Raw genomic sequence first — 12,778 nt, 5'->3', positions numbered from 1 at the left:
TTTGTCCAAACAAAGTCTACGTCTATAGGCAATCCATTCATACACTGCAAGTGTTATCATGTTGTCAATCCATTGATTGGAAAGTGTCATTTGTTAAGGGTGCTGAAAGTTGTTAGGAGACCCCCATTCCTCTGAAGGTACTACTATCCACAGTGATTTAACAAGCAATTCTTCTTTCCTGAAATTCTGGGAACTGTAGCCCTGTGAGAGGAACAGGGGTCTCTTAACAACTTTCACCACCCTTCATAAACGTCACTTCCCAAAATTCTTTGGGGTAAGCCAGGACTGTTAAAACTGGCATAATAGTGCTTTAAATGTGGGCCTAACAAGTCTATTCATTTCAGTGTGTTTACTCTGAGTAAAACTTAGTTGGCTAGAACCCTCCAGTCTTAATCTCTGGCCCAATAATACTCTGGAGTAATACAAACAAAAAATAACCATGATACAAATTTAGGGTACCTGGAGAAAAAACATTCTGGAAAACCCACATCATTACTCTTAAGCTTTTTCCTAGAGCTCATGACAGCAGCTAAAATTTTCGCTAGGATACTTAGAACTCCAGAGGGTGACCTCTGTAAGGAATTTTATCCAGGATATATATAGCCATCGTAAACCCTTGTACAATCTAACAGTACTCATGTGCCAACCAATTAAACCACTGAAGCACATTTATGGGCTGAATCTATCAACCAACAGCACTCCATTGTAGATGAGGTAAGATAACTTTGCTTTCAAGAGATTATGAAGCACAAGCTAGCTACCGCAAGACCCACCAGTGATGGCCACCAATGAGGATGGCTTCAGAAAAAGACTATAGAGTAATTCATGGAGAGAGCTATCAAGGGCTGCTAGGCCACAATGGCTATGTTTGGCCTCCGCCAATGGGGAACGTTATGCCTCTGAATGAAGACCAGCTGCTGGGAATCACAAGGGGGGAGAATGCTGCTTGTGCTCAGATCCTGCTTTCAAGCTTTCAAAGAAATATCAGGTTGCCCACTATGAAAACAGGATGCTGAACTAGCAGGGCAACAGGCCTGATCCAGCTCATTCCAACAACAGTCTTCCCAGGAGCTCTAGGAGGCCTTCCTCTTGGGTCTACTGAGACATGACAGGCAATGAGAGACAAGGCCTTTTCTGTTAAAAACCCATTTCCCCAAACTGCCTGCCTCAAGAGGTGCAAATGGTGCCATCTGTTTCCTTCATAGCATCAAGGGCATTTTTGACCAAACACCAAGGCTTAATAATAATAATAATAATAGGAATAATACTAATAATATTATTTGGAATAATAATAAAGTTGGAAGCCACTCTGGGCAGCTTCCAACAAATTGAAACACAGCAAGACATCAAACATCAAAAAATTCCCTAGCCTTCAGATGTCTTCTAAAGGCCTTTGGTCGAGGTTCAGTCTGACTCCCTCTCCCCTTTCATAAGAACTTGCATGAAAGTGGCCTCCCAATTTTTCTCACAGACCCATATAAGTTCAGCACAAACAGTTGGGCCTGGTGAGCATTTAAGGTCCCCAACCCTAATCTGCGGGTTGCCATCTGATTAGATTTTATTCTGATCCTGATCTGATGTTAGGATGTATTTTAACTGACTGCCTGATTTTATGTTAATGTGTTATATATTTGATGTTAGCTACTCTGAGCCCAGTTTTGCCTGGGGTATAAATAATTATAATTATAACGCATCTCCTCAACATCTGATGGGAGGGCACCCCACAGGACAGGCGCCACTACCGAGAAGGCCCTCTGCCTGGTTCCCGGTAACCTCACTTCTCTCCACTTGCAGGCTGAACGATGGGGGTGGAAAAGCTCCTGCTGCTGCTCTTTTATCTTATCTTGTTGCTCTGTGGTGCATTGTTTTATTGGTGTAGTTTTATTTTAAGGACTTGGTTATTTTTTAAAAATTGGCTACCACTAAATATTAAAATGACAACTACATCCTACTCAGAGAACACCCAGTGAAATAAATGGGCGTAAGACAGCCAGCCTCACTCATTCCAGTATTCAGCTATATTTTATTCAGTGTAGACCTACTGAAATTAATTGACGCAGCTTACTCATTTTTATTAATTTCAGGGGCCTATTCCAAGTAACATTTAGTTGACCAACACCCTACCAATGTTAGAAACTCAGATATATAAGCCAGTTGCCAAAAGCACCTCTAACTTAGGTTACAGTCTATCCCTCCTCTCTTTTTATTACAATTACAAAGCAAAAATTGAATTTTATATATTGTCAATGTTAATATATTTAATGATTCAGTTGCACATTTTACCAATTCCAGTCATCTTTTTTCAAAACATGCAAACTAATACACAATTCACACCAGTGACACATTTTCAATATCACATTTTTAATAGCAATTGCTACTGGGACACTATAAACCTATATGGGGCTCAGCCTTAGTAATAGCGGCCAACCATGTCATTTGAATAACTAATATTTATAAATACCAGTATATGTATGTGTGTGTGTGCGCGCGCACGCATTATATAAAATATTGTGCTACACTTGTATGTAACACAGCTTTGTATGTCTGTAATATTTTATGTAGTGCTAGTGCTAAATCCATAAACCAATTATAAGTGGCATCATGATCATTACAGCAGCTTAACACTAATTCATTTGCTAAGATTACTGCACAATTTATTACGAGTACTGTGACAAGGACAAAAAACTGCAAAGTTTGTTACAAAAGGTGAATGAATAAATTGAACTTACATGTTTAATTTTGCTTATACAATAAAAAATATTGGTACCATACTTCAGTTTTGAAAATAGTTTTTCTTTTTAAAAGTCTGGTCTTCCAATATGCTCTATAGCAACATTCTTCCACCACAAATTAATTGCATTTTCAAGATTGAAAACCTCCAGGTTGGGGCCATTCATCTGGATCATTAGTAAGTCGTCAACGATAGTCACAAGCGGACTATTCCAAATATCTGTCTTAATCAGATTTAACTGGTTAAAGCCCCTCTCACATTCTGCAGTACTAAGTGGGAGAACCTGCAAAAAGTTCAAAACTTTACATATATTAATATATGAATCAGAAGCTGTTGACTCTGCTTGAAGACGCTGCCAAGCTTCTTCACATGTGATGACTCTCTTATTCCGAGCCCACACTTTTAAATCCTGATATTCCTCCATGATGGCTTCCTTGTCAACTTTTACATTGATAGGCAATGCTTGCATCAGTTCACTCAATTCTTTTTCTCCATGGTTACTTGTAGACGAGTCCCTTTCACCGACTGGCTAGAGTACGTTGCATGGGTCAAATATTTCCACATTTTGTAGAACTTTTGTCATTTCTGATACTGTCCAATCGTTTGTCTATTCCTTCCACAATTGAACTCAGCAAGACACGTCGATCTTCCTCAAAGCACTCAATTTCACTTGCTCTACGAACAATTTTCACACCTCTGTACACTAACACACCGTTGCACAGTACTTTCGAATTTTCGCAGCTGAGGGCCACTTCCTTTCACCATCCTCCGCAGCCTTTCTCTTGCTGAAGCCAAACTGATTTCAACATCATTAACCGACACACACTTTCTCTGAAACGCCTCAGATAGTCTCGCGAGTGTGTTTGAAACATCGTGCATGAGAAACAAAAACTTACAAACCGTTCCGACTTCAAACACTCCAAGTACTCCTTCAGTTCTGACTCTGCACCAGAACCACTCACAATCTGCTCCAAACCTGCCACTACTAGTGGGAGATTGTTTGCTAATGCCTTCACAACACGGTTCTTTGACTGCAACCAGCTGGTTCTGCGAATACCTATGTGGCGAAGCGCTTTTTCACTCAGTACTGTATCGATATCTTTCAGCACCTTTGCTCTTTCAGGACGACTGTAGTAAAATGTGTATATACCACACACAACATCTTCGGCGACCCTAGCAAATTTTACACACTTGAAGGCATCGCCTATCGCAAGCTCCAGTCGGTGAGCTACACAGTGCACTGCCACTAAACCTGGACAGTTGTCCTGGAACTGTTTTGCTGCGCCAGACACAGTCCCCATATTAGCACCGGCTCCATCGAAACGTATCGCCGTTAGCTTGCTTTTCCAGTCGGGTACGTAGTCACGGAGAACTGACTCGATTGTAGACGTCCCACCTGTTGCATTCTCACTAGTACATTCCCTAATGGCTCCATAACTGCACTTCAGTCCACCTTCAAATATATAATAAAAGTAAATTATGTCAGCTGCGACAGCCAACCTATCCGTTGAGCCGTCAGCCAAAATCCCCAAGAACTCTGCTTTACTCAATTTGTCCCTGAGGTCCAGACGCAGGCTTTCGGCAATGTAATGCACGATCTGTTTTGCCGCCTTGTCATCCATGTGCCTAGTCTTATACCAATCTTCCTCAGGAGTGCACATATCATTGGGAAGAGCTCAAATGAAAGGTTCTCCTTTGCAACGAAGTATGCAGTGTTGAACAGCTTCTCCACCTTCATGCGCAAATCACTGTCCATTGTTTTTAATGTCTGTGCCATTGGGCTTGACTTGGCAGATTCATCTGCTTGGTGAGCAGCAGATGTACCATGTCTTCTTATCTGAAAAAGTTAAGGAAAATGAAATTATTATTATTATTAATTATTATTATTATTATTATTATTATTATTATTTTCATTCCTAAACCACTTTGAATTTTAAATTTAAAAAATCTCAAAGTGGTTTACTACACTTAAAAATATGGGTAGGCAAACTAAGGCCCGAGGGCTGGATCCGGCCCAATCGCCTTCTAAATCTGACCAACAGACAGTCCGGGAATTAGCAAGTTTTTACATGAGTAGAATGTGTCATTTTATTTAAAATGCATCTCTGGGTTATCTGTGGGGTATAGGAATTAATTCATTCCCCCCAAAAAATATAGTCCGGCCCCCCACAAGGTCTGAGGGACAGTGGACCGGCCCCCTGCTAAAAAAGTTTGCTGACCCCTGCTTTAAAACATCAAACAAAACAGTCCAGGATAAAGCATTACTGAACAGCCCTTGTTTGCCTTTCTGCAGTCTATCTCTGCTCATGGTAGGAGGAGGAATGGCAATTCAATTCCAACAGCAAGTGAGGCTTGATGTGCAGCCTTTGGACAACCAGCCTTGGGGCTCCATGGGCTCTGAAACATCAGCCATGGGAGCCTGGTCCAATTACCCTGCTGGTGGTATCACAGCCCCAGTCTGTCAGCTCCTCCTCTGCCAACTCTCTGAGTGCAAGGAAGACTCTCCAGGTCATTCATGAGAGAGAGAATGAAGAGTCCTGCCCGCCCCACATAGACTTTGTAAAAGTTTGTGGCATTATTAATTACAGATAAGAGCATGCTGCAATTTTTAAAACAGGAACAGATGAGACCATATGGGCAAGAAACAAATGAACAACCCCCAAACCCCACCCTAGAGCATTCACCACTTTTGTTTCATAAAAGAGATAGTAAAGCAGTAGGCTATTTGCCTGAATCCATGGAGTCTCGTATCAGGGGATGATTAGCTGCTTGTGCTTAAAATAGTGCCCCTTCAGAGTTTGTGCGACCCCACAAACCTCTGTGTGTGACAGAGCTCCTCAGACATGTCTGCTCTAGTCACTTGTAGAGTCCGACAGTGGCTGTCTGCGGAAGCGCTTCCAGCAAAGAAGTTCCTTAACGGAAACGCGTCTCCTGGACTCACGACGTGACAGCTTCCGGCGAAGCATAGGTCTCCCTGCAGTTGCTTCTGACACCTCCCCGCTATTTTCGCTCGAAGTGTCTCTCACCCCTTTCTCTCCCCTGCTGCTTCCTGCCTGGGCTGCTGCGTCTCTCTCAGCATTACTGAGATCCTCCTCCAGAGACCCCGCGCTCCCCCTGCTGGTCCCTGCTTTGGCTGTTGACTCTCTCCCAGTCTCTGGGAGCCCTACCACTTCCCTTTCCTCCGATGTCAGTTCCCTGACATCCACCTCCCCTCCAGGGCCCCCCTCTCCCCCGCCCCTACTCTCTCCTCTGGGCGGTGAGGAGCTGAAACCCCTAAAAGAATCCTCTTCATCTTCAGACGTCTCGAACATTTCCCTCCATCGGTCTTCGTTCCGACTCGCTGAATCCTCCTCCACCTCGGAATCAGCGAACCCCTCCAACTCTTCTTCTTCGTCGGTGGTGGCGAAGTATTCCCTCCGGAACCTCGCCACTGGCTGGGGTTTCCGAGGGAATCTCTGATGAAAAGTTTCAATCAAAACCTCGTCATCTACATCCTCTGCCCTGACCCAGGTGTTTTCCGACTCCGGCTCCCCTTCCCACATTACCAAATACTCTACTTGCTCTCCCCTCCACCTGGAATCGAGAATCTCCGCTACATGGTAGCTGTGTTCTTTTTCCTCCATAGCTGGTCCCCTATTGACCCTCCCCTCTCTGTCCCCTATATACGGTGACAGCAATGATCTGTGGAACACTGGGTGCAACTTCATGTGGTTCGGTAACCGGAGTCTGAAAGCCACTGGGTTGACCTGTTGCGTGACTTCAAATGGGCCCAGCCTTTTGGGTCTTAACTTCTTACAACCTCCTTTAAATGGTAACCCTTGGGTGGACAACCACACCTGGTCCCCCACCCTAATGCTTTCTCCTTCCCTTCTGGTTTTGTCTGCCTGCCTCTTATATTCCTCCTTCGCCCTGTTTAAATTAAGTTGGAGCTGGCGATGGATCGCTTCCATTTCTTCAACGAACTGTTCTGCGGCTGGAACGCTCCAGTTCTCCCCCTCCCCCCCTGGGAAGGCTCGGGGATGACACCCGTGATTGGCCAAAAAAGGGCTCATTCCCGTGGACACGTTCTCTGCATTGTTATAGGCAAATTCTGCCAACGCCAGCTTCTCCACCCAATCATTCTCTCTGTCATTCACATAACACCTCAAATATTGCTGGAGGACACCATTAGCTCTTTCCGCCTGCCCGTTGGTTTCTGGATGGCGGGCAGTGGAAAAATTCACCTCTACATGCAATAAGCTCATGAGCTTCCTCCAGAACCTGGAAGTAAATTGTTTCCCTCGGTCCGAAACCACCCTCAAGGGGGCACCATGCAATCTAAACACATTTTCCACAAACAATTTAGCGGTTTCTTCTGCTGTGACCGCATGTGAGCAGGCTATAAAGTGGGCCATCTTGGTTAACAGGTCTACCACAACCATAATGGCTGTCTTCCCTTTGGACCTGGGCAGATCAGTCATAAAATCTATTGCCACTGCCTCCCATGGTCTTTCCGGCGTGGGTAGTGGTTCTAATAAACCTGCCGGTGCCCGCCTCTCCCCCTTGGCTCGTTGACATCGGTCACACCCTCTCACATACTCCCGCACATCTTCCCTGACCTTGGGCCACCAGAATTCCCTGGTAACCAGCCACATGGTTTTGTGTTGCCCAAAATGCCCTGCTGTGGGGCTATCGTGCAGTTGCTTGAGTACCTTTTCCCTCAATTCCCCTTCAGGTACGTATAACGCTCCCTTGTAGTACAACGCCCCGTTTCTCTCCTCAAAACCCCCGGGTTTGTCTCCCTCCCTCCTGAGACCCCTGAGTTTGTCCTGGGCATATTCATCCTGCACCGTTCCCTCTATCAGTTCCCTTAGCCCCACCAATGCCGCCCCACACACCCAGCGGTCCTCGGGAATGACATGGGTCTCTTCGGGTGCACCCTCTCCCTCCAAATATTCAGGTTTGCGTGAGAGAGCGTCCGCCCTAACGTTCTCCGGGCCTGGTACGTAACAAATCTCAAAGTTAAATTTGGAGAACTCCTGGGCCCATCTCAACTGCCGTTGGTTGAGCACTCGCGCAGTTCTCCAATACTCTAGATTCTTATGGTCCGTGCGCACTTGCACCTTCTGTTGTGCACCAATTAGTAGGTGCCTCCATCTCCGGAAGGCCTCATAAATCGCAAGAAGTTCCCGGTCGTACACCGTGTAGTTTCTCTCAGATTTGTTCAGCTTTCGCGAAAAGAAGGCACACGGTCGCCACTCGGACCCCTCCTTCCCCGGCTGCAGAAGAAGCACCGCCCCTATGGCTCTGTCAGAAGCGTCTGTTTCGACCCTCAGCTTTTTTTGTAAATCCACATGTAGAAGTTGTTCGTCAGAGGCGAAGGCCCTTTTCAGTTCCTCAAACGCTCGCTCCGCCTCCCCCGTCCAAACAAACTTCTTTTTGCTGCTGAGACAGTCCGTGATGGGCGCCGTCAGGTGAGCGAAGTTTCGGATGAACTTACGATAAAAGTTTCCAAACCCTAGGAACCTCTGCACATCCTTCTTAGTCTTGGGTGTTTTCCATTCCAGCACCGCTTGAACCTTGCCGGGGTCCATGGCCAACCCCTTGTCTGACAAGCGGTACCCCAGGAATTCCACCTCCTTGGTATGAAACTGACACTTCTCCAGTTTCACCCACAGTCTGTTGGCTTGCAGCCTGCTCAACACTTCTCTGACGTCTCTCACATGTTGCTCCTCATTCTCCGAATACACCAACACGTCATCTAAGAAGGCCACGCAATTCTTGTAGAGCAAAGGCCCCAGTACATGGTTCATAAAGGCTTGAAAACACGCGGAGCCTGCTTGTAATCCAAAAGGCATAACGAGGTATTCAAATGCCCCCAAAGGGGTGAACATGGTGGTCTTCCATTCATCCCCTTTCCTTATACGCATCAGGTTGTACGCCCCCCTTAGGTCCAGCTTTGTAAAAATCTTTCCTTTTCGCACCCTGGTCAAAATATCATCAATCCTGGGCATAGGAAAAGCCACCGGCTCTGTCACTGCATTTAGGGCCCGAAAGTCACATACCAGCCTCGGCTTGTCCGTGTTTTTTTTATCCACAAAAAACACTGGGCTACCCCCCGCTGCCTTGGACTCTCTGATGAAGCCTCTCTTCAGGTTCTTGTCAATGAACGCTCGCAACTCCTGCATCTCCCTGTCTGACATGGCATACAACCTGCCTACAGGAAGCTGTGCTCCAGGGAGTAAATTGATCTGGCAATCAAAGGGCCTATGCGGGGGTAGTTGGTCAGCTTCCTTCTCGCTGAACACGTCGCTGAGATCAGCATACTGTGATGGCACCTTCCCCTTCTCCATCACTTCCGTCCCTGCTAGGGTGGCTTGGGCCCCTGCTGACCCCTTTTCCCCCCTGCAGTGTTCTAAGCAATGTGCGGAACCGAAGGAAACCACTCTTTGATGCCAGCCCACCAGCGGATCATGTAGGGCTAGCCAGCTCATTCCCAAAATAATGGGAGCGCCTCCCAAGGTGGCCACATTAAACGCTATCAGTTCTGTGTGCCTTGCCACCCTCATTATCATTGGGATGGTCTGCAAGCTGACGCCTCCTCCCAACAGTTCCCTGCCATCGATCGTGGTCACCTGCAGGGGGTTGCTTAAGGGGATAGTCTGTATCTGGTGTTCAGCAGCAAACTCCTTGCTCATGAAATTGCAGGAGCTGCCTGAGTCCAACAGCGCCTTTATTTTTAGGGGGTGTCCATTTTGCAACTCTAGCGACACTTCAATCACTAGAGCAGGTCGAGGAGCTTCTGGCACTGGCACTTGGGGAAGGGGCACTTTCACTGCTCTTTGGCCTGGCTGCAGTGCCCTGCTGGCAACCAGGCGTTGGCTTTTACCTGCTCCGTTTCTCCCTGCTCTTCCCCCTCAACAGTTCCCACCATCCCTTGCCATTCCTTCCTCTGGGGGCAGACTCTGGCAAAGTGGCCTGGCTGTTGGCAGAGATAGCATTTCCTGGCTCCCTTTCCCTCCTTCTTCGCCCCCTCACTGGGCTTTGAAACTGCGCGCGCGCGGGCTGTTCCGATTTCCATCGGCTCTGCCGGCGGGAAAGCTGGCTCAGGAATGTCTGGAATGCGTAACTCCTTCCAACGTTCCCCTCTCCCTTCCCGCCTCTCCAAGGCTCTTGCCTCCTGGCGCGCTCCAATGGTCAGCGCAGATTTGGTCAGCTGATCCATAGACACCGCCCTGGGGCTCCTGGCCAGCTCGTCTTTCACAGCTGAAGAAAGACCTTCTTCAAATAGCATCTGAATGGGTGCTGCCGATAAATCCCACCCCAATCTGTGAATCAGCATGGTAAATTCAGTCCAGTACTCACGGACAGATCTGCTTCCCTGCTTGCAAGCCATTAGCTGTCTGCGCACCACCCCTTCCTCAATATCGCTGGAAAACATGATATCCATTGCACGAAAGAATTTCATAGTGTCCTTCAGGATATCGTTGTGCGTTGCCATCAGGGGTCGAACCCAATCTCGCGCCCCCTTCTCAAGATGCCCAATTACGAAAGCAACTCGGGATTCCTCATCAGGGAACTCATCAAACTGCACATTCAGGGCATATTGCATTTCAGTCCTAAAGGCATGGTAATCCTTGGGGTCCCCCCCAAACTTCTGCACTAATCCTGGTACCTTTCTGGGGAACTGAGTGGTTCTCCCCTTCTTGTCTGCATCTTGAGCCCTCCTCTCCTCGAGCCTCGCCGTCTGCAGCGCAAGTTGGACCTCCAATGCTCGGTATCTGTCTTCCAAGCTTGGACCAGCTCCACCCCCTGCGGCTCCGGCTCCTGCTGGGTCGCTCATGATGCTTTCTCCTGCACAGGCAGCGTACAGAGACTGTCGGACTGCTATCAGGGGATGATTAGCTGCTTGTGCTTAAAATAGTGCCCCTTCAGAGTTTGTGCGACCCCACAAACCTCTGTGTGTGACAGAGCTCCTCAGACATGTCTGCTCTAGTCACTTGTAGAGTCCGACAGTGGCTGTCTGCGGAAGCGCTTCCAGCAAAGAAGTTCCTTAACGGAAACGCGTCTCCTGGACTCACGACGTGACAGCTTCCGGCGAAGCATAGGTCTCCCTGCAGTTGCTTCTGACACCTCCCCGCTATTTTCGCTCGAAGTGTCTCTCACCCCTTTCTCTCCCCTGCTGCTTCCTGCCTGGGCTGCTGCGTCTCTCTCAGCATTACTGAGATCCTCCTCCAGAGACCCCGCGCTCCCCCTGCTGGTCCCTGCTTTGGCTGTTGACTCTCTCCCAGTCTCTGGGAGCCCTACCACTTCCCTTTCCTCCGATGTCAGTTCCCTGACATCTCGCAAGGATAATGTTGCACAAAAAACAGTAGTAGAGCAGCAAGTTAAAACATATGCAAGCTAGGAGGTGTTTGTGCCCATGTCTGGTTTTAGCTGCAAAAGTAACTTGCAGCCTAATAATAACAATGAAAAAATGGTCATATTAAAATCTGCCACTGTTAATGGCTGATTTCCTCCTAGCTTTCCTGCAGCTGGAAGTTTGGCCATTAAGCACAACTTGCAACCACCAGCTGGTTGCAAGCACAACTTGAAACCACTGACTGGTTACTAACAAAGCTGCAGCCTTCTGGGTGATTGTACATATGCAATTAGTATGTGCAAAGTGAATACTCATGAATGTAAAAAGCGCTTTTATTTGTAGAACCTTCCTTAACATTGCAAACTGGTGTTAAGTGCCCAAGACTGGTGTGAAGCTGCTCTTAGTAGGGTGCATCCACACTATTATGGCCACAATTGCAAGTTTAGCTCTAGGGCTTTACTGGATGGTGTATTAAGAGTTTTGGATTTTTTACTTGAACAAAAGAGAGTAATGTGCCCAAAAGCAAACGTTTAAGCCTAATCCTTATTCATGCCACAATGCATCCATAGCGATTCTACAAGTGCATCACTGTGCTGGTGGTACGTTGGAAGGTGGAAACATAGGAGAATGCAAATGACAACTGAATGAGTCCCATAGTTATGCCAAACAAGGATCCCTTCTCAGGAAAATTAAATAAAAAACCTTGTGCACCTTAAGTCAAATTTAAATATACAGTGGTACCTCAGGTTACATACGCTTCAGGTTACAGACTCCACTAACCCAGAAATAGTGCTTCAGGTTAAGAACTTTGCTTCAGGTTGAGAACAGAAATTGTGCTCTGGCGGCGTGGCAGCAGCAGGAGGCCCCATTAGCTAAAGTGGTGCTTCAGGTTAAGAACAGTTTCAGGTTAAGTACGGACCTCCGGAACGAATTAAGTACTTAACCCGAGGTACCACTGTACATTTGTTATACAAAAACATGGGGTTGACTTTAAAGTCCAACTTCCCATCAAGGGACCTAGCATCCCCTAAGTTCATTTTTTGGGCAGAGAATGAGTGGAGGGCAGGAACCAGGAGGCAAATGCAAGGCTGATCTTTACTGTTCTGTTTGCAAATGCAGGGAGGTGGGGAAGGAAGCCCAGAGCAGAAGTCTCTAACCAGTTCAAAGACACATGGAAATTGCCCAGCCCTTTAGCCAGGGACCACCCAAAAGCATCATGCAAAAGTCAAACAAATGGGTTGTGCATGTAAATCAGAGATCAAATTTCTCATCCCAAACATCCTTAAAAGTCTGTCAATCATAGATTAGGACACACGTTAATTGCTTTCCTGGAGAATTCTATTTAAATGTTGTTCTCATTTATCCATAGAGCCTATGGACAAAGAACTGTCTCCATTTACATAGCAGATACCCCTTTGTCAGGTCCATTTTTTAATATATATATTTTTGCAGAGGGCTGGCAGAAGTTAAACCATTTACAGGTTTGAGGTATTTGCAAGTGAAAAGAACTCAGCCAGTCTATATTGGGAAAGTTTTTATCAAGACCTTCCTGTTACCTATTTCGGAGGGTGTCTCACAGTTCCACTGGAGGCTAAAAATACCCCTGCTTTTGACCTGTCTAAGTTATATCCACTAAAATAAATTGTCTATTTTTCAAGGGGATATTTCCTAAATTGTTGAAGGTTGAAGGATTGGAATTTGTTGGG

The 12,778-nt window shown here is 46.6% G+C and overlaps 1 protein-coding gene across 3 annotated transcripts in view; it reads right to left on the bottom strand.

Moving 5' to 3' along the window:
• NOC2L (NOC2 like nucleolar associated transcriptional repressor) overlaps nt 1-12,778 on the bottom strand; it is a 143,637-nt gene that overhangs the window by 59,078 nt on the left and 71,781 nt on the right. The gene's annotated exons all lie outside the window — the stretch shown is intronic.

Source organism: Podarcis vaucheri (genome assembly GCF_965113315.1).
Source record: "Podarcis vaucheri genome assembly, chromosome: 7".
Lineage (NCBI taxonomy): Eukaryota > Metazoa > Chordata > Lepidosauria > Squamata > Lacertidae > Podarcis > Podarcis vaucheri.
The sequence above is the reverse complement of the archived record's forward strand: the minus strand, read 5'-3'. Positions and strand labels throughout refer to the sequence as shown.